At 47.6% G+C, this 22,094-nt stretch overlaps 1 protein-coding gene and 1 pseudogene across 7 annotated transcripts in view; both read right to left on the minus strand.

Annotated features, from left to right (window-relative positions):
- The window catches only part of RNF44 (ring finger protein 44), a 763,073-nt gene that overhangs the window by 429,717 nt on the left and 311,262 nt on the right, over positions 1-22,094 (minus strand). The gene's annotated exons all lie outside the window — the stretch shown is intronic.
- LOC138579587 (alanyl-tRNA editing protein Aarsd1-B-like) lies at positions 16,923-18,231 on the minus strand (annotated as a pseudogene).

Raw genomic sequence — 22,094 nt, forward strand, 5'->3', positions numbered from 1 at the left:
ACGCCAAAACCAATATAGCCCGGAGGCGTTATGCCGGCGGCAGGCCGAGTGGGGGAGGGGCCGCGCGGCGTGCCTCTGAATTGAGGGCCCCGCCGTGACACCGATGAATTGGCCTGCAGCGGGCTCCTAGTCACCTGCCCAAGCCGGTGCCCCTGAACAGACTGTGGCGAACCTGCTTCTACTACCGAACGCTGCACCCGGACGGCGGTGGACCGCCGCAGCGGTATCCTTAGCCGTGGCCCCCCCTGGGGCTTGCGGCTCCACATCCCCACGTCGGAGGGACGCGGATCCACCCACACCCTGGAGCCGAGTCTGCCTGGGGAGTGCGGGCCCGCCAATCGGCGGGCCCGCTGTGATTAGTGGTGCGGTCCGTACTGCACGTCGTCCGTTGCCGCTGGGACCAAAACACACCAACCTCAAGCCAGGACCTGCCACGAAGCCCCTGCATAGACAGAGCCAGCTGCATGGATGCCCACAAACCCAGAAGGTACTATCCTTTTACCTCAAACCCAAGGGGCAATAAATCATTGGGCCCAATTTACACCCTGATTCCATACTGTGATCACAGCCTAGGGGACCCGCCTGGAGAGACCACGCACACCCTTTTGCCGAATCTAGTGGCCCCCAGCTCCGGAGGTGCCCGCGGCACGGCGGACGGGCGAGGTGCACGCCGCACTGGTCACTGGAACTGGGCAGTACCCTACATACATTTTCATATAACAACCCCTGCCCACGGCAACAACTCACAGTGGGGCACCCACAAGAACATTGGTCTCACTAAACCGTAGAGGCCGGCGGAGCCCTCAAACATCTAGACCATGGGTGCACAACATACGGCCCGCGGGCCAAATGCGGCCCGCCATGCTGTTTTATCCAGCCTGCGAAGCACAAAGACTTTCCTAATGGAGAGCGGCCCGCAAGCAGCATTGGCCGCCCTCCATTAGGAAGGTCTTTGTTGTCTTCCGGGCCGGACAAAACACTGGCCCTCATTGGCTCAGCACACACGCACCACGTCGCTCCTACGAGCCACGTAGTGCGTGTGTGCTGCACCAATGGAGGGCCAGCACTACAGCTGGTGTGGTGGAGGGGGGAAGGCGGAGGTCGGATGGGTATGAAAGTTTGGATTTGAATGTTTTTTGTGTGTATGTTGAGATGCGGGGGTGGGTGGGTGTCAGATGTGTATGAATGTTTGGATTTGAATGTTTTTTGTGTGTATGTTGAGATGCAGGGGTGGGGGGGTGTCGGATGTCTATGAATGTTTGGATTTGAATGTTTTTTGTGTGTATGTTGAGATGCGGGGGTAGGAGTGTGTGTGGGGGTGTCGGATGTGTATGAATGTTTGGATTTGAATGTTTTTTGTGTGTATGTTGAGATGCGGGGGTGGGGAGGTGTCAGGTGTGCATGAATGTTTGTTTTGGAGTGTAAGTGAGGTGTATGTTGAGATGCAGGGTCTGTATGTATGCATGCTTGCTAGTTTGTATGCTGATTTGGGGGGTGGGGATTCTGGTCTGTATGGGTGAATGTTTGAAAGTGTGCTGAGTTGGGGGTGGGGGGTTTGGGTCTTTTATGGGTGCTTGTTTGAGAGTGTGCGGATTTGGGGGGTGGGGGTTCGGGTCTGTATGGGTGCATGTTTGTGTGTGTGCTGAGTTGGGGGGTGGGGGGTTTGGGGTCGGGGGTTCGGGTCTGTATGGGTTCTGGTTTGTGTGTGCTGATTTGGGGAGTGGGAGGTTCGGGGGTGGGGGGTTTGGGTGTGTATGGGTGCATGTTTGTGTGTGTGCTGAGTTGGGGGGTTCGGGTCTGTATGGGTGCTTGTTTGAGAGTGTGCTGATTTGGAGGGTGGGGGGGTTCGGGTCTGTATGGGTGCATGCTTGAGAGTGTGTGTGCTGAGTTGGGGGTGGGGGTTCGGGTCTGTATGGGTGCATGTTTGTGTGTGTGCTGAGTTGGGGGGTGGGGGGTTTGGGTGCATGCTTGAGAGTATGTGTGTTGAGTTGGGGGGTGGGGGTTTGGGTCTGTATGTTTGCATGTCTGAGAGTGCCGAGTTGGGGTGTGGGGGGGTTTGGGTCTGTATGGGTGCATGTTTGTGTGTGCGCTGAGTTGGGGGGTGGGGGGTTCGGGTCTGTATGGGTGCATGTTTGTGTGTGTGCTGAGTTGGGGGTGGGAGTTCGGGTCTGTATGGGTGCTTGTTTGAGAGTGTGTGTGCTGAGTTGGGGGGTTCGGGTCTGTATGGGTGCATGTTTGTGTGTGTGCTGAGTTGTGGGGTGGGGGTTTGGGCCCGTATGGGTGCTTGTTTGAGAGTGTGCTGATTAGGAGGGTGGGGGGTTCGGGGGTGTGGGTGTGTGGGTGTGTGGGTGTGTGGGTGTGTGTGTGTGTGTGTGCGTGTGCGTGTGTGTGTGCGTGTGTGTTGAGTTGGGGGGTTGGGGTTCGGGTCTGTATGGGTGCATGTTTGTGTGTGTGCTGAGTTGGGGTTTGGGGGGTTCGGGTCTGTATGGGTGCATGTTTGTGTGTGTGCTGGGGTGGGGGGGTTCGTTCGGGTCTGTATGGGTGCTTGTTTGAGAGTGCGCTGATTTGGGGATGGGGCCATGGGGCATAGTGTTTGGTTGGGGGTTGAGGGAGCCATGGGGCATAGTGTTTGGTTGGGGGTGAGGGGGCCATGGGGCATAGTGTTTGGTTGAGGGGTGGGGTGCCATGGGGCATAGTGTTTGGTTGGGGGTTGAGGGAGCCATGGGGCATAGTGTTTGGTTGGGGGTGAGGGAGCCATGGGGCATAGTGTTTTGTTGGGGATGAGGGGGCCATGAGGCATAGTGTTGCACTCCAAGAGTGAACCCAATAATAAAGCTAAAACAGGCACAGTTAGGAGATGTACATCCTTTGCTTTTTGAGGAAACCTGACTCAACGAAGGCCATACTCCTTTTGGGCAACCCAAACAGCAAACTATAGCAGTCCAAAATAATGGAATGTCCAATCTAGGGTCAATAAAATATATATAAGTTAAACAGACGAGATACAATAACTAAATAGAAATAAATTATAACAATGGAAAATGTGTAGTACAAAATGTAAGTTTGAAATGCAAATGAAAATCGTTACCCCTCAAAAACATATTCTTTTTCCATGTGTTTTATACAAATGGGGGGTTTAAAAAGCCTCCAGCTACGCCCCACCTACCGCCCCGCCCACATTTACTTTTCGGCCCACTATAGCCCTCATGTAAGGTACTTTCGGCCCTCTGTCAAAATCAGTTGTGCACCCCTGATCTAGACATTGACCTACGGCTCAGCTCTATAGTGCGAACTCTAACATAACCCTGGTACTCCCACTTCTCAACGGCTGAACTTCACAAGCCCGAGCTGGGTGGCAGGCATGATCGCCATACAAGTGAGAACAGTGGGACGTCTGAGAACACAAGCCACTCGACCCACCATATGGGACGTCATGAAAAGAAGGGGATGGGCTCCAAGAAAACAGGCCCAATGGACTCCTTTGCCAGCTCCCAGCCGCACGGGTCTACCACACCAGCACCCGGGCCAACGGGCAGCCAACTAGAACCCCCGATGGACGAGAGAGTGGACAGGTTGATGTCAATGGTCCAGAATGGCTTTCTTGCGGTCAAAAGTAAATTGGACGATATTGGGGCGACAATCAGCTCCTTGAAGGCAAGAGTTGATAAGGAAAGCGCACGCATCACTGAGGCGGAAAGTAGGATCAGCACCAATGAGGATTTGATAATACAACACAGCCGTGACATAGCCCAGCTGAAAGGGGACCTCCAAAAAACCTTAAATAAATGCGAGGACCTGGAATCTCGGTCCAGAAGAAATAACATCTGTCTAGTCGGGGTAGCCGAAACCTTTGGCAGGGGATCCATGGAACGCCAAGTGGAAACCCTTTTGAAATCCTGGGCCTTGACTCCTTCTCAGACCATTTCCTTGTGGCACGTGCCCACCGTACCCTAGCACCTCCTCCTAGACCTGAGGCACCACCCCGTACTATAATTGCCCGTCTCCTCAACTATAGGGACAGAGACGCTATCCTGAGAATAGCCAGGGAAAAAGGCACTTTATTCTATGAGAACAACAGGATTCATATATACCCAGACTATTCGACAAATGTCTAAACACTAAGAAGGTCCTATGAACCAGTTAAGAAACAACTGAGACTTCGCCAGATTCCCTACGCGCTCGTCTTCTCAGAAAAGATGAGAATCCAACACAGGGGCCGAGTGCATTTCTTTGAAAATCCTACGGAGGCCATGTCATATGTTGAAGCCTCCATCCCTCTTCACCCCCGAGACCGGGCAATAAACCAGAATTTGCCACCCCAGCCCGCTGAGGAACCGGAGGACCCTGCCGGCTGACAGGCTTTTGTTCACATCGCATTGGTATATAGTTAAATTCCGGGGGCGGTTAAGTGGCCCTGATCACTACTGATTTGCAGTAGGGCCATGGGCCCCCTTGGTAGGTGGCCACGTGAGTACAGCTTTCACCCCCAGGAGACTTCCCAAGTTATGGTTCAAGGGATCCATCATCTGGTTGGGGTTGATGATGCGGATGGGGGTTGGTGGGGAAATCAAGAAAGGGTTATTCCTGGCTATATGCCAGGCCTGTTTGGGGATGTTATAACGTTAAAATCAGAAAGCTGTTTTGTTGCGGGGTACCCGCACCATTTTGGAATGTGGCAATGCAACAGTCAAACGGACAATCTCAGATACGACTATGACACAGGCTAACAAAGGCTTAAATATTAAACTACTCTCCTGGAATATCCGACGGCTTAACCCGGTTAAAGCGAGTAAGATTGCAGCATATATTGTACTCCATAACCCCCATATTCTTTTTATACAAGAAACACATGCATTGGGGAGTGTTAACACCAAATTCCTGCCACGGTGGGTCCCCCATAGATATTACACGGAATACTCCGCTCAAACTAGGGGAGTACTGACACTCGTACATCCCAAGCTGTGTTTCAAACATCACTCTAGTAAGATAGACCCACAGGGTAGATATGCACTGGTATGGGGAGAGATAGTGGGGTACCACATAATACTGATTAACACGTATGGACCCAATGTGTATGACCCACAATTTTACTGTACAAAACTGGATATGTTGTCCACATCGGGGGAGGCATAAATAATCTGGGGTGGGGATTTTAACACAATACTCGACCAATCCCTAGATCGATCTTCAGCCGCCCCTATGGCTCCATGCAAGGCCGCACTGGTCGTGAAACAACTGATGGAACAGACTGACATAATAGATGTGTGGCGTACATTACACCCATATGAGAGGAAATTTACTTTCTACTCGTCTGTCCACGATTCCCACTCGCGCATAGATTACTGGCTCATCAGTTCGTCCCGATCTGGAACGGTTTCTAGCTGCGAAATACATCCCTGCACCCTTTCAGATCACTCACCGATAACACTTGACATTAACCTTGGTGACACTCCACCTCCAGCTAGAAGATGGAGGATGCCCCCCACGATCCGTAGAGACCCCCATATCTGTGAAGCCCTACATACTGAAATTGGGGAATTTCTGGAATTAAATGAGGGTTCAGTGAGCACCTACGCTACCCTGTGGGAGGCATTCAAGGTGTGGATTTGGGGGACCATCCTGGGCAAGTCCACGGGTATGCTGAAATCTGTGCGAAGGGAACTGGGTATAGCCGAAACCAAAATAGACTCACTACAAACTGAATATAGCACCACACTTGATAAGAAAACACTGTCGAAAATTCACACTAGATTAAAGGAATTTAACGAACTGGCCAACAGTGAAGTCCTTTACATGGCCGCCCCAGCTAAAGCCCGTAGATTGGGGAAAGTAATAAGGTGGGCAAATTCCTGGCCAATATGCTTAGAGCTGATAGACACCATAATCTGATCGCCAGCATACAGACACCTGTTGGGGTAACGGTTAATAAAGAACAAGACAGTAACTCCACATTCGCCGACGTCTACTCCTCCTTATATTCCAATCACGATGTAAAAACCAAAGAAGATACATTCAGGTACCTGGATGACCTAGACCTCCCAACATTAACCCCAGAGACACGAAATATACTGGATCAACCTATCACAGTCGAGGAACTTACCGCAGCTATTAAATAATTGTCCGGTAGCCGGGCTCCCGGTTCAGATGGCCTGAGCTCTGAACTATACAAGGAATTCCAGGATGAATTAGCCCCTTTACTATTGAAGGTATGGGAGGAGGCTATGGACGGGGGTGTCCTCCCGGAATCGATGCGCAAAGCAATTTTCACGGTCCTCCTGAAACCCCATAGACCAGCACAAGACATGGCCTCCTATAGACCCCTTTCCTTGATAAACACAGACGCCAAGATCTTCGCTAAAGTACTAGCCACCAGACTCCTGCCATACATGCCAATCCTGGTCCACCCAGACCAGGCTGGCTTTATACCAACGAGATCCACCGCCCTGAATTTAATGCGCCCGTTTGGCGTAATGGCACAGATCGATCCGATTGCAAAAGCGGCAGTTGTGGCCTTGGACGCCGAAAAGGCCTTCGACTCTGTCTCCTGGACATATCTCTTTCTGGTGCTCGAGCGGTTTGGTCTCGGCCAATATTTTATTAAATGTGTCCGGCTATTGTATACTCGGCCGTCTGCCAAAGTCCTAACCAATAATACCCTATCCTCCACATTCCTGTTACATAGGGGAACCAGACAGGGCTGTCCCTTCTCACCCATCCTTTTCTCACTCACCATAGAACCAATGGCTGAATATATTCGTAAGAACCACTCACATAGAGGACTCAGGATGACTGGTCCCCCACAAATCATGTCACTATACGCGGACGACACCCTATTGTATGTTCGAAACCCACATGAGAATATGCAGCACATAATGTCGGACATACAGGAGTTCTCAGAATATTCTGGATATAAATCAATATTCTGGATATAAATCAACGTCCCAAAGTCCAAAATATTTCCTCTGACCTCAAATACTGGAGACCTATCCGAGATAAGGGGATTTAAACCCGCTCCTACTCGCTATTTGGGAATCATGGTAACCAGAGACAAACAAACGCTATTTATACACAATCACGGTGAACTATTGCTAAATCTGACGACCAAGTTCCAGTTGTGGGCTAGTCTTCCACTGTCTTTGTACGGCTGAGTGGCACTACTTAAAATGGTGGTTCTCCCCAAACTCCTATACTATTTCAACAACATTACGATTTGGCCCGGTAAGCCCTTTTTTTACGAAACTCGGGTCACTCGCCTCCTCTTTTATTTGGAATGGGAAGACGGCTATGCTAGGATGGGCTAAGATGGTGGAACCATATTCACAGGGCGGTATTGCTGCTCCAGATTTCGAAGTGTATTATATAACTGCACAGGCACAATTTGCGAAACACTGGTTCGACCCAGAGGACACAGCCCCACATATACCCCTTGAAAAACACGCTGCCCGTCCCAATGACATACGTTCCGTTATTTTCAATTGCACCTACAAGGACACTTGCACATTTGACCCGGTATATACCACCATACACGCCTGGTCCAAGATCTATAAAAGGATTGGTCTGGAGACCCCTTACGACCTGGAGGTCCCCTTGTGGAACTTCTCTGGCATCTCCCAAACCTTTGAGCAGGCCCTTCAGCAATCTTGGGACCCTAATAGGCTTTTCAAAATGTGGGACATGTTCCCGGATGGCACGTTCTGCAACCTTACTGACTTTATTGATGCGATGGGAGGGGGCCAGTTTAAACGCTTCCAGTTCCATCGGATGAAGCCTGCTTTTGCTGCTAGATGGCCAACATTCCCAATGGAACCCCAGACTCACAAGTGTATTAGAGCTGTGGTATCCAGAGATGGTCATGGCAAGGAGGTCTCGATGCTATACTCCTTGGTGCAGACACACTCCACTTCACGTAATACAATCAAAGAGACCTGGGAGCGCGACACGGGCACCCCGATTGACGACATCAGATGGTCACGTTACTGTCAACTCACCAAATCTGTTTCGATGAACTCTGGGCTCCGATTGATACAATTTAAAATCTTAAATCGGTTGCATTATACCCCTGCTAAACTTGCTAAATGTGTGGGAAATTGTACAGGGTCTTGTCCAAAATGTAATGCCCCTAATGCTGGATCGTATCATATGTATTGGTTATGCCCCTTGATTGTGGAATTCTGGTGGGAGGTGGCGAGGCTCCTTGAGGAAATAACGTCGATCCCGGTGACTTTGTCTCATTTGAAGTATTTGTTTGGGGACATTGGTAAAGTGAAGAAAACCACCAGACGACTATTCAATATCTCATGCATTGTTGCCAAACCATGTATCCTGAAATGTTGGAAATCCACAGCTGGTCCAGCCCAAGCCAATTTCTTGAAAGATTTATGTATGGTAAACGATGATGAGGAACACTTTGTGCCGTCAGTCCCGACACCCTGTCGTCCCAAAGACATATGGATATTGTTGCGCCTATACTTGTGTAATTTGACGCCTGACGTAGATGTAACGCCTACATCCTCGCCCTGATTTGCGATATTTGCCTGTCCGCTATATGCATATGTGTAACAGAACTATGCTCAAACCACAACGCAATGTTTATGTAAATGGTCTTGCTATGAAGCTGCTCTATTAATAAATAAAAGTTGAAAAAATAATATATATTTATTCAGCAACAGTGGTCAAAACTATTAGCCGCATAGTGAAGTCACTCATCAAACTGGGACACTTTAGCCAAAAAAGTGCCCCACTTTGACCCAAAAAACTGGCCTACAGAAGCATTTCGCATTTTGGTTCAGCCATGGGCCTATTGTCCGAAAGGCCAGTCCATGTCTGGTCTACAGAACTAAGTTGTTTATGGACATACATCAGAAGGGCATCCAGTTCATTCCCCTACCCCTTTGAATTCTGGGATCTGTAGTTCCCCATCTTTCAAATTGGTGGGAAAACTACAAATCCCAGAATTCTAAGCTAAAACAGAACTGGATGGCTATCCGATCCATGACCATGAGAAACTTTAAGTTCCTTGAATCTAAACCTTGGGGAGAGTAATTCCATATGCATGAATTCACTGGCCGTCTTTTTTTCATTTTTTTCCCTTTTTTAATTTTTTTTTTAACAATTTTTACAAATTTACATGTGTTCCAATGTGTGTTTGCTCAGTGCAGTAGGACCATAACTTACTGAACTAATGGCACATGATGCAGGGCCAGGCTGAATCTATGCATTTCTGCTTCTGCTGGCTGAGTGGTTGCTGAGCAAAGTGCTCCTGGCTCCACTGTTTTGCAAGTCACTGAACATTTTATTACATTTGTTTACATATGAACAAAAGGAAAAATAAAATACTCACTTTCAGCTCAGGCCCTCAGCTCACCCTTGTGATGTCCCTGTTGTCTTGCTAATTGCAAATTGAAAATTGGGACAGTCAACTGTGTGAAAACGTTTAAAATCTGCCTGCTGCTTTTCAAATAAATAATGCCGGAAGCAAAATAACTTTGTTCTAGTTTGGCCATGAAATCCAGGTCTGATGGAGTCTATGAACTGGAGTCTGTGGTATGCTTATAGAGCCAGTCAGTCAGCTCATCGTTACCAGCTATGCATGGGGAACACAAAGGTTCAGGCACTGGGCAGCTTTCAACATAATTTGCGCAGAGTCAGCTGATCTTTGACCCGACTCCACTGATCACAGAGAAAGAGCGGTCACAGCAGCAAAGCTGCATTTACGAATATGGCCTTACTTTCCCTATGCCCTTGTCTGCAAAACAAGGCCCCCTTGGCAGACGGCACATCCAACAGTGCAAGACCAAGACTGTGCAGCACTTGTTTACTGCAGCCTTTCCAAATCGGATTGAAAAGCACACTTAATGGTATAAACGGTATAAACAACGTGACGGTTATTATTGTTCAATTAAGTTGTTCACGGTATCTTTAACGGAATACCGTTATACCGTTACATCCCTACTACTTATTCTACTGTGATGTATACGTCAACCTCCACAATAGCACAATCACACCTGGTCACATTAACAAGTTGATGTCTGGCAACGGCAATGCCGGCTTTTCTGTTCCTTGACTATCCCCGGGCCTACTCGCCTCATCCATTACTTAGCGACCCGAACGCCTACCACAGATTTTGGCCCCCCTGGGCGTATATCCAAGATACCATGCTGAGACGACCCCATCTCCCAGTGTTTGACTATGTCCACATGGAACTGTGCTTGATGTAGGGTGTGTATTAGGTTGCCACTATATAGCGAAACCCTGCGCCCTGTGGTCTTTACCCTATACAGGGACGACAAAAGTATGGGTTGATGCGGCAAGATTGTCCTGATACTACACCTCCTAGCAATCATCCTCCCCCGCTTTAGGACCAGGATCCTTCACCATGTCTTAGCACCCCGCCTTGGCTCGGCAGGCTACCACCTAATGCTGCCCTCGGGGACCCATGAGACACCAGCTCCCAGTACCTTTCCATAGCTTTGTACAAACACCACCTTATAAAAATAAATAAGGAGTATTCAGTTGTTTACGCCAAAGTTGCTTACTGATCTTGCTACACAATGTACCCTGCATGTAAATGCAAGGCTTCTTCCTAAATGTCTGCTCCTAGTATTACCAAATGTCTACAAACGTCATGGAAACTTGCCATGCTATATAAAATAAGCTCTGACCCCAACACCGGCAGAGCGCTCTGTCTGACAACTGATTACACCCGTCACTTGTCATTCTGTATTACTGTATTTTGCGGTTTGTCTTTCTCTATAATAACTTGGTTTGCCTCTCAGCTGTGTCCTGACTCTTCATTGCTGCAGGGCTTCCCCCTGCCTTGTAAACTTCCTTATCACTGCTTAAATAAGACTATTCTTATGCTCAGATGGTCAAATTATGCTGCAGGGCAAGGCGGATGGAGGGAGGAGTTTTAGGGGAGGGGGGGACAGTAGCAATATTCAGTGATACAATGTAAATCCTTGAAGCAGCGTAATAAATAGATTAAAAATAACCCTAATAAATCAGGTACATCACTACAAATGAGACTGCAGAACACCCAAAAATGAAATTCTTTCTAAACAGGAACCCATCAGCCAGAAATTAAAGTAACAACAGAGGGGATGCCAGGAAGATGGAAGAATCTGGCTAAGCAGTTACCAGCGGCTTGATGAAAAAAGGAAGGTATCTGAGCAGAAGTAGGCTATGCCACAAGGAAGGCTGTGGTGGGGGAGGATCAGGACGCCCCATGTGAGCAGATTATGGAGGGTAGTCGGGTGCCAATAGCCTGCCATGTGAAGGAAGCATCCAATTCTCAGGCTGTTGACGCAGTGATACGTTTGCCAAGAAGACTGTCCCAGCATGGAAAACCGTGTCCAGCCAAGGAATAGGACCAGGTGTAGAAGACAAAAGACCAAGAATGATGCCCAGCAGCTAAAACCCCAAAGCAGAGTTTAGCCCAGGACACAGGGTCCAGCCAGTATAGCCAGATCTGGTCATACAAATGAAGTAACATCTTCAAGGTGGTGAAAATTCACCAGCGGGTAAGCAAACTTGCTGTACTCTGGAAAATCCAACCGAACTGAGCAGATATCCCATCCACACAGGGGCTGGTTTAAGTCAGCCCACAAATCACACAAAGGGGTCCCAAACAAAGCTTTTTAGCAGCCAACTAATCATACTGGCCCTAGAAAAATCTCAGAATACTCGGGTCCATAAAGGTTGTGCATTGAGCGTCAGGGGCATGGGACCGGTATAACTACTACAAAAGGTGCAGGGCTGGGCTCCAAGAGAGCCCATGTGTGCACCTAACAGCCATTTTACCGTGCTTGATCGGTAGTAAGTATCAGGCAGTCAGTGCCAATTTAAATGCAGTCAATAAACGGTTCTCAGCTTATTCAAATGCAATCAACCCATGGTGGTAAATAATCAGAGAAAGCCGACGCATTAAAGATCATGACTACCTATGCACGTAGGACAAGGATATTGTGTAAGGAAAATCCTTGTTGATGCCCTTTCCTTTGGCAGTGAAAAAAGTTTACTGTTCTGGAGCAACCACTAGATGGAGGCCCACCAAAGAATGCAAGTCTAAACAGATTAACAAGCCTCTGTTTTGGTCTAGCTCTGTACAGTGTGGCGAAATAGAAACTGGTTGCTACACATTTCAGGAACAACGTATAATAACAAAAAAGTAGGTCTGTCACATTATCAATTTCCTAGCCTTATTATGCAATATTAGTCAAGACCTGGGTATGATGGCAGGGAGGAATTCAACTTCTTACATTTGAATACATCATCTGGGATCAACAAGCATCTGTTCTGCAGAGAAGACTGCAATTATGTGAAAAATCTAAATCATTACCTCAATTTACCCATGCTTTGGTTTCAATTTTCCGCAACTCTAATCCCTCCCGAATACTGCAAAGGTAGCTCAACTAGTTGCCTCCAACTACAAGAGATGTAACATGTGAATCCTGCCTTGACGAATTAGATACTAGCAGGCCCAAGCCAGCCCTTGGTCCTTCCGAGGTTGACGGCAGACTTTGGGACAGAGATGGTGTGTATGGTTCTGGTCATGGTCTGTCATGCTGTTTTGGTACAGCATCAAATAGCTTTCTTCTATCTCTATTTTGAACGCTCATTCCATGGTAAAAAACATGGGTTAGAAAAGGGAGCATGTATATCCAAGCAAAATACCAGACCACAGGTCACCGATATAGGTACAATCTTAGGAGATGATGGGGTGCACCCCACAGGCAACAATCGAGAGGGGCACCAGAGGATGGTTCCAGTTTGATTTGCCATGGAGTACTGGCAACAGCTGCAACTTGAGACTGCAAAGGGGTGTCCAGAGGCAGTGTTGGCACTAATTACAGATCCTAGATGCAGGGTCTACACTTGAAGAGTCCATCACCAGAGGCATGAAAATAAAGAACCCAGACAAAAATCAGTGGATCTCACAGATGAGAGAAAGTGCATCAAAGCAGCGTAGTTTTGCAGTTTGCAGTATGTGGACAGCAGCTACCTTCAGCACAGTTCATGTTAAGGTACAAACAATGCAGGGCTATCGAATTGAGATTCCCCACGCCTGACAAATGTAACAAGGGCCCCTATAGAGGACTGTAGCTAATGAAGAAAAAACCCTAAAGAAGCTACACCAGTCCACTGAACAAAGTTGTAACCCCTTTTTGGCAGAATGGAGGCAAGTCCAGGAGGAGTTTCAGGAGAGCAAGAAACACTGAGCAGAAGGTAGCAATTGAACTGGCCCCACCGGATCAAGAGAAGTGAGCACTGCAGTCTGTGCATTGATGCTATGGAACCTTTGGGTCGTTTGTAATGTTGCAGCGAGAAATGTCCCGAATCCTCCTAATGAGAATTTAAGGTGTCTAATGCACTGAAATAGGATGACGACCTCAGGACTATATGAGCTCGGGGTGGGTGTGCAGGAAGGCTGGAAACAGCGCCTTCCTAAGGTGTGATTTTTCCCATATTCTTTGATGACACAGCAAGTCCTGGACGGAAACCTGTGAAGCATGGCCAGATGATTAGGAGTGTGAAACATGTTTTCTAGCGGAACTGGTACAAATGCAGCGATGTGTAGCACTAAAGGTCATCTCAATGATAGCTTGTTCCTCAATGGCAACAGTCTAAGCATCAAGTTACTAGAAAATAATTGCCTTCATAGCGATTCCAGAACCCCTATTTCTAGCTTTCCCAATTAACAATTTGAGATAGCCTGCACTGCAGGCTGGATGGGAAAGAGACTTCAAAAGAGGATGCTGTCAATACCACTTGTAGAATTGGGCTTGGTGTGCGTGAGCAACCTGGCGCAAATCCGCTCTGCCCAGGCACTGGAAGCGCCCCGGGCGAAATAAAATGTGGCGCCCACAGAGCACCAGCACGAGGGGTGGGAGCTTTTCACTTAAATAGCGTGGTGCCAGCCCCTGTCTTGGGAGGGCTGAAGCCTCCCACTTTGAGGCGGTTGCAGGAAGCACTCCGCCTTGAAGCCCAAGTGCTAAGCCCTGGGTTCAGATGGGTAAGAGGTGCTACCAAGATCCTGCCAGATTTCACAGGTGGGAGAGCAGACAATGTACATGAAAACATACATTATTTTTTTTTATTTTCATTTATTTTATCACAAACTTTTGAAAAAAAAGTGACATTTAAAACACACTGAGTTTACAGATCCCTTTTCGTCCATGTCGCCTTTTTTTTTTTTTTTATTTGTTACTGATTTCTTATCCTTTTCTGTTGCAACAAGGTTACTAGTTATGTTTTGCTGGTTCCTTCAGTTCGTTCGTCAGGCTGCTTCCATCATTTTACTTTCGATTTGTTTCAGAAATAATGTAAGCGCGAGTGTCAGCTTTTTATGGGTGCTGCTGTGCATACGTGACCACCATTCATCTGCGCTATACGTCACGCCGGTGCTCTGCTCTGGGCCCAAGTATTTGGATCTTTGCACTTTTAGTTCTGAGCAGAACAATACCAAATGTTTCAGTGTTTCATCATCCTTTTTGGCAAAAACGGCATTTGATGTCAGCCACTAGCCGGTTCCTTCTATGTCTTTGGATTTCTCTTGTTTCGTAGAGGTTTAACCTGAATTTCAGATCATTTCTCCTTAGGAACTTGCACAGAAACACTTCCATATATTGCGGTATGCTAGTCAATCTCTTTATTTCAAATGGCGTGTTTTCCATGCATTTATGGGGCCTTCTCTTCTCAGATGTTTCAATCCAATCAAGTTTGAGTAGTTTCTTTTTTACTGCATTCAGATTGGATGTTAAAGTCTTTCCACCAGACCCTATGTGATGTAGGATCTCTCTACAAGTTTTTCTCCATTTTTGTAGTATCGGTTGATTCCACTTTATTTCATGCTCAGCCAATAATTTGAATTGTGGAGACAAAATTTCAATTGTCTTGACAAATAATGTTAGCATGTTCCACATTATTCTGGCGTTCAAGGTCGGCATGCTTACTTCATATAAGACACAAGCGGTTGGGCAGCCTTGGGGAATTTGAAGTATACGCTTCGAAAACATGCCTTCACACCGAGACCAGATCTGGTTTGAGCAGCCAAACATGGTTTCTGCGCCGAGAATTAATGCTGGTACCACCTTACTCTTGTAAAAATCTATGACGGGCTTATATGAAAATTTCCTGTATTTTCTTTGTATTGTGGCGGCTTGTGCTGTCAGTTGTTTACATTTGCTTAACATTTTATTTATCATAGGTTCGTTGCTTATACTTGAGTTGATGTAGGTTCCCAAGTACCTGAAGCAATCAATTTGCCTTAGTTGTTCTGCTCCTAGAGTACATTGAAATGTTCCCTTTTTGACGGACCTTCCTTTTAAGTTTTCCAGCACAAGGATCTCGGATTTAGCGGTGTTTATTTCTAACCCATATAGGTCTTCAGTGCATTTAGTTTCCGTTGTAACCCTATCGGAGTCATGTCTAATATGACTATATCGTCCGCGTATATGATCTAACTGATTTGTGTGCCGTTCAGCTTTGGTGGCGATGATCTTACTCCGTCTAAGGCCTCTCCAACGTCTGAGATGTAGAAGTTGAATAGCGTCACACCCAATGGGCACCCTTGTTTCACACCGCAGGCTGTTGGAATTGCCTCGGAGAGATGTCCTTTGTTGTCGAAGCGGATCTTTACATTGGTTTGCGAATACAGTTCTTTTATGGCCAATATTAGACTAACAGGACATCCTCGTTTTATTAATTTCGACCATAGGGTTTCTCGATCCACGCCATCAAAGGCATGGGCTAGGTCGATAAATGCAAGGTAGACTTTCCGGCCTGCACGAATGATGAATTTAGCTGTGTACACAACTGTTCTCTCCACTGCCTAGTTGAGGGCTACACCCCTCTATGGTGCTAACTCCCCACTTCTGGGAAGCAAGAGGCTGAGCCCATCTTTGATGCTCATCCCTTCATGGGAATAAGGGAATCTCCCCCCTCCCCCTCTCTGCAGAACCCCTCTTCTGGTGATTAAAGGGACCATCCCCTCTTCTGGGGATTTAGGGGCTGTTCCCCACTTACTATCACTGTTTTCTGGGGAATACAGGGCTCTACCCCTCTGGTGCTCACCCGCTCTTCTGGCGATCAAGGGGCTTATCCCAACTTCTTGGGATTAAGGGGCTCGTACCATCTCTGGGGCTCACTGGAACTCTTTCGGGGGTCAAGGGGCTTGCCCCCTCTCTGGGGCTCTCTAGCCTCCTCAGCGAGCCAACCCAAGCAATCAACCAAAACACACTGGATGCGATTTTTAACTTCAAGTTTAAAGTCCCTACTGTCCTTCAATTAGCTGAGGCAAAATTAAATTGTTTGAATAATTTATTACTAAAGCGTTGTTCCATTTGTTTCTAGGGTTGAGTTTTGAACACCAGTAAATGAGGATATTAATTAATGTAAGACTGCCAGCCAATTGCAAGGTAGGTCTTCAAAGAAGCCCCTGCTTTCCCCATTGAAGCCTACAGTGAAAATGATGTTGAATGTTGGACTTCAACCATGATCCTTGCATTTCTTAAAAAGACTAACCTCATAATGCAAGACATTCGAAGCATCAGATTAGATTAAGTTGACTTGGAATACTGTGCTTGATCACTAATCATGACACAAACTACATGGCCAATGCGGACCTGTATGCAAACAAATCTACCAAACTAAAACATCCTGAAACAGCATGTCAACATTATTTTGAACAATGAAAATGAAAGGCACAAACACATAATAAAAAAAAGAATCTCACCAATTTCCAGAAATCAAAAACAAAGTGAGTTTGTTTAAAGAAATAAAAAACACAAAGATTTAAAATATTAAGAATATATTTCACGAGAATCTCCTACTGGTGCTACTCATTTGTTGTGTGATTGGAGGCTTGGTTTAAGTCTGTGGGCTCAAAGGGCTGTACTTTTAATGTCCACGTGCCTTAAAGCAGAAATGTCTATATGATCTTGTTCTAGTCATTCTTCTTTTGTGCTCAGTTCGCTCACAGATTCCTGGAGAAGCGTCTCCACTTCGGAGCGCCGGCTCATCTTGTTGGCCTTGCCTTGGAAACGTCCTCGCTTGCCGGCTCCTTTGCCTTCTAGAAGTTCTGTCACTCTGGGTCCCAATTTGGCAACCGTCTGTCGGACCTGCCAGCAAAAATAAACCTGCTGCTTTCCCATCACCGACGGTCAGAAATAGCAGGGTCTCCTCTGTCCCAATCTCGTTGACTATGATGTTCATGAATTCATTATCGCTGTCTTTCCTATGCAAACAGAATAAACAGCTTTTACCAGCCCCGCTTTTGAAGTTCTGTGCTATTAAAACAGCAAGGTCTCGAAGCAAATTGAAATTGTTCTTCTGGAGCAGCTTCGCGGACTTCTGCAGCTTCTCTACAGCGTCGGGGTGTTCTTCTGGCCCAGTCTTGAGAAGCGAAGTTCGCGCCTTTTCCACCGCGTGACTCCGTCACCACATGGTTCAGCACTCTTACTCGCAAGGAAAATCAGGTTGGTTTTGTTCTGCTTTCCCTTTTCTGTGCTCAAAAGCTTGATAATCTGGAGGTCACTCAGGTTAGACACATGGGTGCCACAGCACATGTTGGCATCAATGCCTTCAATGTCAATAATTCAAACTGGCATGGTGTGGTCACCTGGCAAGCCACGACTCCGTACACTGTCTATTGCTGGATCCTCCACTGAATACCCCCCCCCCCCCCGACGCTGACTGGAACATGCAGCCGGATATGTTCATTCACTCGAGCTTCAATGGCCACCATCTGGTCTGCTGTCAGCATGGCTGTGTCAAGCTCGATCACACTGCGCTGACAGCCAAGTTACCAGGAGGCTTGTTTGAACCCAAACATCAGATATGCGATGGCAGTGACGAGATGCTGACCTGAATGCTGTTGCATGTGGTCGAAGCGCCTCTCCCAGTCCAGTTTCAGGTGCACCTCTGAGCCTCATAAATCCATGGTCATCCTGCTGGCCACTGCGCTCAGGATACAGCACAGTGTCCTTCAATACAACATTGAGCCCCTGCAGGGTCTCCTCCTTCCCGCCGACATCTGGCTTCCACTCAGCTGGTGCGCATGAAACTACTGTGATGGTAAACTCCTTGGCGTAGCTGTCTCTCTGACACGCGAAGGCCATGCTGGTTCTGCCTTAACACCCGATGCAACCACACATTAACAAGGCAGCAACAAACATACACACTGGCAGAGGACAAAAGCCTGCCCAGGCGATGACAATACCCCATGATGGCTAGTTTTTGAAACGGTCACCCAGCCACCCCTCTAGAGTATGGCTCAACCACCGCACCAGCTCAGGGAGGCTCAGTGTGTAAAGGAAAAGCTCCCAGGACAAGCACCTGAAAACTTTCTGTCCTGAGGGCCAGGGCTGACCAAGGAAACTCTCAGGTCAACTACAGAAGACTTAGCACGAGACTGAATGCAGAAACAGCCAGCCTCGCATTCTGTTCAAAAGATGTCCGAATTGGTACACATTTGCAGGCATTTTGTTTGTAAGCGTGAGTATTGTGGCTAATGAAAACAACAAAGTCCAACTTCCATCACTCACTCAAAAGGATTTTTTGTTGAATCACGATCAGAGACAAGTTTCAAATTTAAAGTTGTGGGCATTTTAACCCACAATTTAAAAAATGGAACAGGAATTTTTCATTAAAGGTAAGAGCTTTTTGGGAACATAAGAATGTCTTCAGTTCAGAAAATGCTCTTTGCATTTATGCAAAATGCCGGTTTTGGCAACAACCCTCGGCACTGCCCTCTTCCACTCCCCAAGGAGAAAGGGAAGCCCAGAATATTTTTTTTTTGGGGGCAGCTGCACCCAACGTCGGTGAAAAGCTCCCCTGACCAACACGGGAGCAGGGAGCTTTTGACTTAAATAGGGCGCCACGCTAGTTCGCAGAAGCCTTTCAAAGGCTACCCCCCCTGCAGGAGTGGGAGTGGTGCCTTCTTCAAATGAAAAGTTCCCCACTCCTGGGCTGGTGCGTCGGGTGGTTTAGAGAGCCTTTCACGTATGTAGGGTACCACTACAGCGCCAGCATGGGGGACCCTTTTATTTTACATTGGGCACCACGGCCACTGCCACTCCAGCACAAATGAGCTTTTTAAAGGCTCCTTCAGGCTGGCGTGGGGGCGACTATTGCACCCTATGTAAATGTTAGTTTGGCACCCTGGGCGACCAACCATGCCAGGCCAGTCCCCCGCACCTGTGTGTCACAAACGAACACCTCCCAGTTGCGCCATATTTTCCACTGCACGGGCAACAACTAAGCATATGTGTATAGGTGGGACAGCTGGGGAAGTCATTGTGAAGGAGGGAGAGCAATGACTAGGAGTACTGGAATCACCAGGACGGTATTCTTTTGTACTCCAGGACCCTGCTCAGCCTCCTTCCCAAAAGCTTGGGAAAGTAGACTGTACAGATTCATGTCATGGGTAGGGGGACTGCATATGCCCGGCCTGTGCATCAGAAATACTATTATGGTAAATATTGTATGTCCCCTGATGCTTGTGAATCTGCTTGGAATCACATGTTGCGCATAGACTAGGAAGCAGCACCCAGAGATGATGGTGGGATGTGTGAAGGAACAGTAGCACCGCTTGTCCCACCTGAGAATACTTGGAGTGTGTGTCTAAGCAGTAGTGATGGGTGACAGTGTGAACAGAACTCCAGGTTGCTGCTTTGCAAATGGAATCTAGAAGAACATTTGCGATGAATGCTATGGTAGCCCCTGTGCGCAGTGTAGAGTGAGCTCTAGGCGTAAAGGGTCGATCTCTCTTGGCAAGAGTGAAAGACAGTGTGATGCAATTTACTATCCATTTGAAAATAGCTGATTTAGAGACAGGGTTGCTTTCTCTACCAGCTGCCACAGAGACAAAACTGTTTTGTCTTTCTCAGTGGCTTCATTTTTCAAGGTAGTAAATCACCGCCCTCCTCATATTCAGTGTTTGGAGGCTTCTTTCTGCCAATTAACAGGGTTTTGGAATGAAGTGGGAAGTTTGATTGATTCACATGGAACTTCGAGATGAATTTAGGCACAAAGCAAGGGTGTGTGCACAAAACTACCTTGCCTTTGTGGATAGTCACGAAGGGATCTTAACATGAAAGGGCCTGCAATTCACTAACCCTCCTTATCGAGGTAATGGCCACGAGGAAGGCAGTCTCATGTGTGAGGGCCTTAAGATTAGCCTTGTACAGGGGCTCAAAAGGAGGCCCCATTAATCTGGTAAGGACAACATTCAAGTCCCATCCGGGAGTTAGGTTGGAAATAGGGGGATGACTTCTCTTCATCCCTTCCATGAAGGTCTTATTGACAGGAATTTTCCACCATGAAATCTAGCTCTGGTATGTGGTATACGCAGAGAGAGCGGCCAGGTGGACCTTTACGGAACTGAAAACAAGTCCTGCGTCTAATAGTTGTGTTAGATAAAGGACAATAACTTTAGGGGAGCAGTCAATGGGATAGACGTTTTTAGTATTGCACCAGATAACAAAGCGTTTCCACTTGTTTGAATAGTAATGTCTGGTGTTGGGTTGTCGTGCTTCCCCGAGTAGGTCATTGCATTTCTGGGGGAAGGTGCCCAAACTCTGGGACCTCGGGAGTCAAGCTGCTAAGTTGTTTGGGGGCTTGGATGCAGTGTCTCTCCCTGGTCTTGTGACAGCATGTTGTACGGACATGCCAGCTTCCTTGGGAGGAGGGGGGGGAGGCTGACAATTCCATGAGATGGGAGAACCAAGGCTGTCGGGCCCACAATGGAAACACTAGGATCATTGTGACTTGTTCCTGGTGCATCTTGTGCACTATCCTGTTGAGAAGGGGTCTTGAATGGTCGGTGGTGGGGGAGGGAGGTGGGGCTAGCATAGAAAAATCTCCTGGACCAGGTTATCCAGAGACTGTTTCCTTTGGAGTGTTTCTGTGGGTACCTGGAGGTGTAATATGGCCATTGGCCGTTCTCCAGTTGCGAACATGTCAATCTTTGGGAAACCTCATTCTGTAAACATGTACGGAGAAATTTCTGCTGAGCACATCTGCCAGAAGATTACGTTCCCCTGGAACATGTTGTAAGAGGAGGAACATGTCGTGTTTGAGTGCCCACTTACAGATGTTCTAGGATTGCCTGGATAGCCCTAGCGAGCGAGTGCACCCGTTTGTTCAGGTAGTAAATGGCCGTGGTGCTGTCGGTAAGAACCAGAACAGTCTTCGCCTGAAGGCTTTCAGGGCTTTGAACACTGCAAGCAGTCCCAACATATCGAGGTGCTTGGACCCTACTGATGGGGACCACACACTGTGTGCTGTTTGCTGCAGGAGGTGATCCCCGCCCACCCTGACAGAGAGCTGTCCGTGGTGAGAGGGGTCTCTACTGCAGGGTCGGTGAAGGTTTTCCCATGGTGAAGGCTTTCCCATGCAGAAGGTTTTCCCTAGACTAACACTGCAGAGACTGAATGAAGGCTGCCGAGACAACCACTAGATCTGCCCACTGGCCGATGGTCTGACACCATTGGCTCAAGAGCCACTTTTGCATGGGGTGCATGCGCAAACAATGTGAGGAACTAGGAAGATGCTAGGAAGCCATCGTCCTCAACAGCCACATGCCTTGCAAACAGTAATCCGACTTCTGGCTAAGTAGTGAGGGACATGGAACAGCATGTTCTGAACCCTCTCGTTGTAGGGGAAGACAAGCCAGCCTTTTGTTCGAATCAGAGCCTACAGAAAATATTTGACTTGGCTTGGGACCAGGTTTAATTTCTTTTCGTTGATGGAGAATCCTGGTCTAAAAACGAGATCCATAGTCGCCTGGGTATTTGCTGGGCACGTTCTGTATGAGTCCCCTAATACACAGGGATGGACTGCCTGCGCAGCTGAGCCTCTACTACTGCCAGTATGTTTGTAAATAACCTTGGGGCTGAGGCAATGCCGAAGGGGAGAACTTGGAACTGATAGTGAGTGTTCTCGATCACAAACCTGAGGTACTTTGTGCGCTGGAAACATTGAAATATGTATGTATGCATTTTTCATGTCCAATGTGGCCATGGAGTCCTCCTGTCGCGGCAGTGTGATTATTCCTGGAGAGTTGCTATCCTGTTCGTAGGATGCAGATCTAAAAC

The sequence above is a fragment of the Ambystoma mexicanum genome, chromosome 3p (genome assembly GCF_040938575.1).
Source record: "Ambystoma mexicanum isolate Mex_15411 chromosome 3p, UKY_AmexF1_1, whole genome shotgun sequence".
Classification (NCBI taxonomy): domain Eukaryota; kingdom Metazoa; phylum Chordata; class Amphibia; order Caudata; family Ambystomatidae; genus Ambystoma; species Ambystoma mexicanum.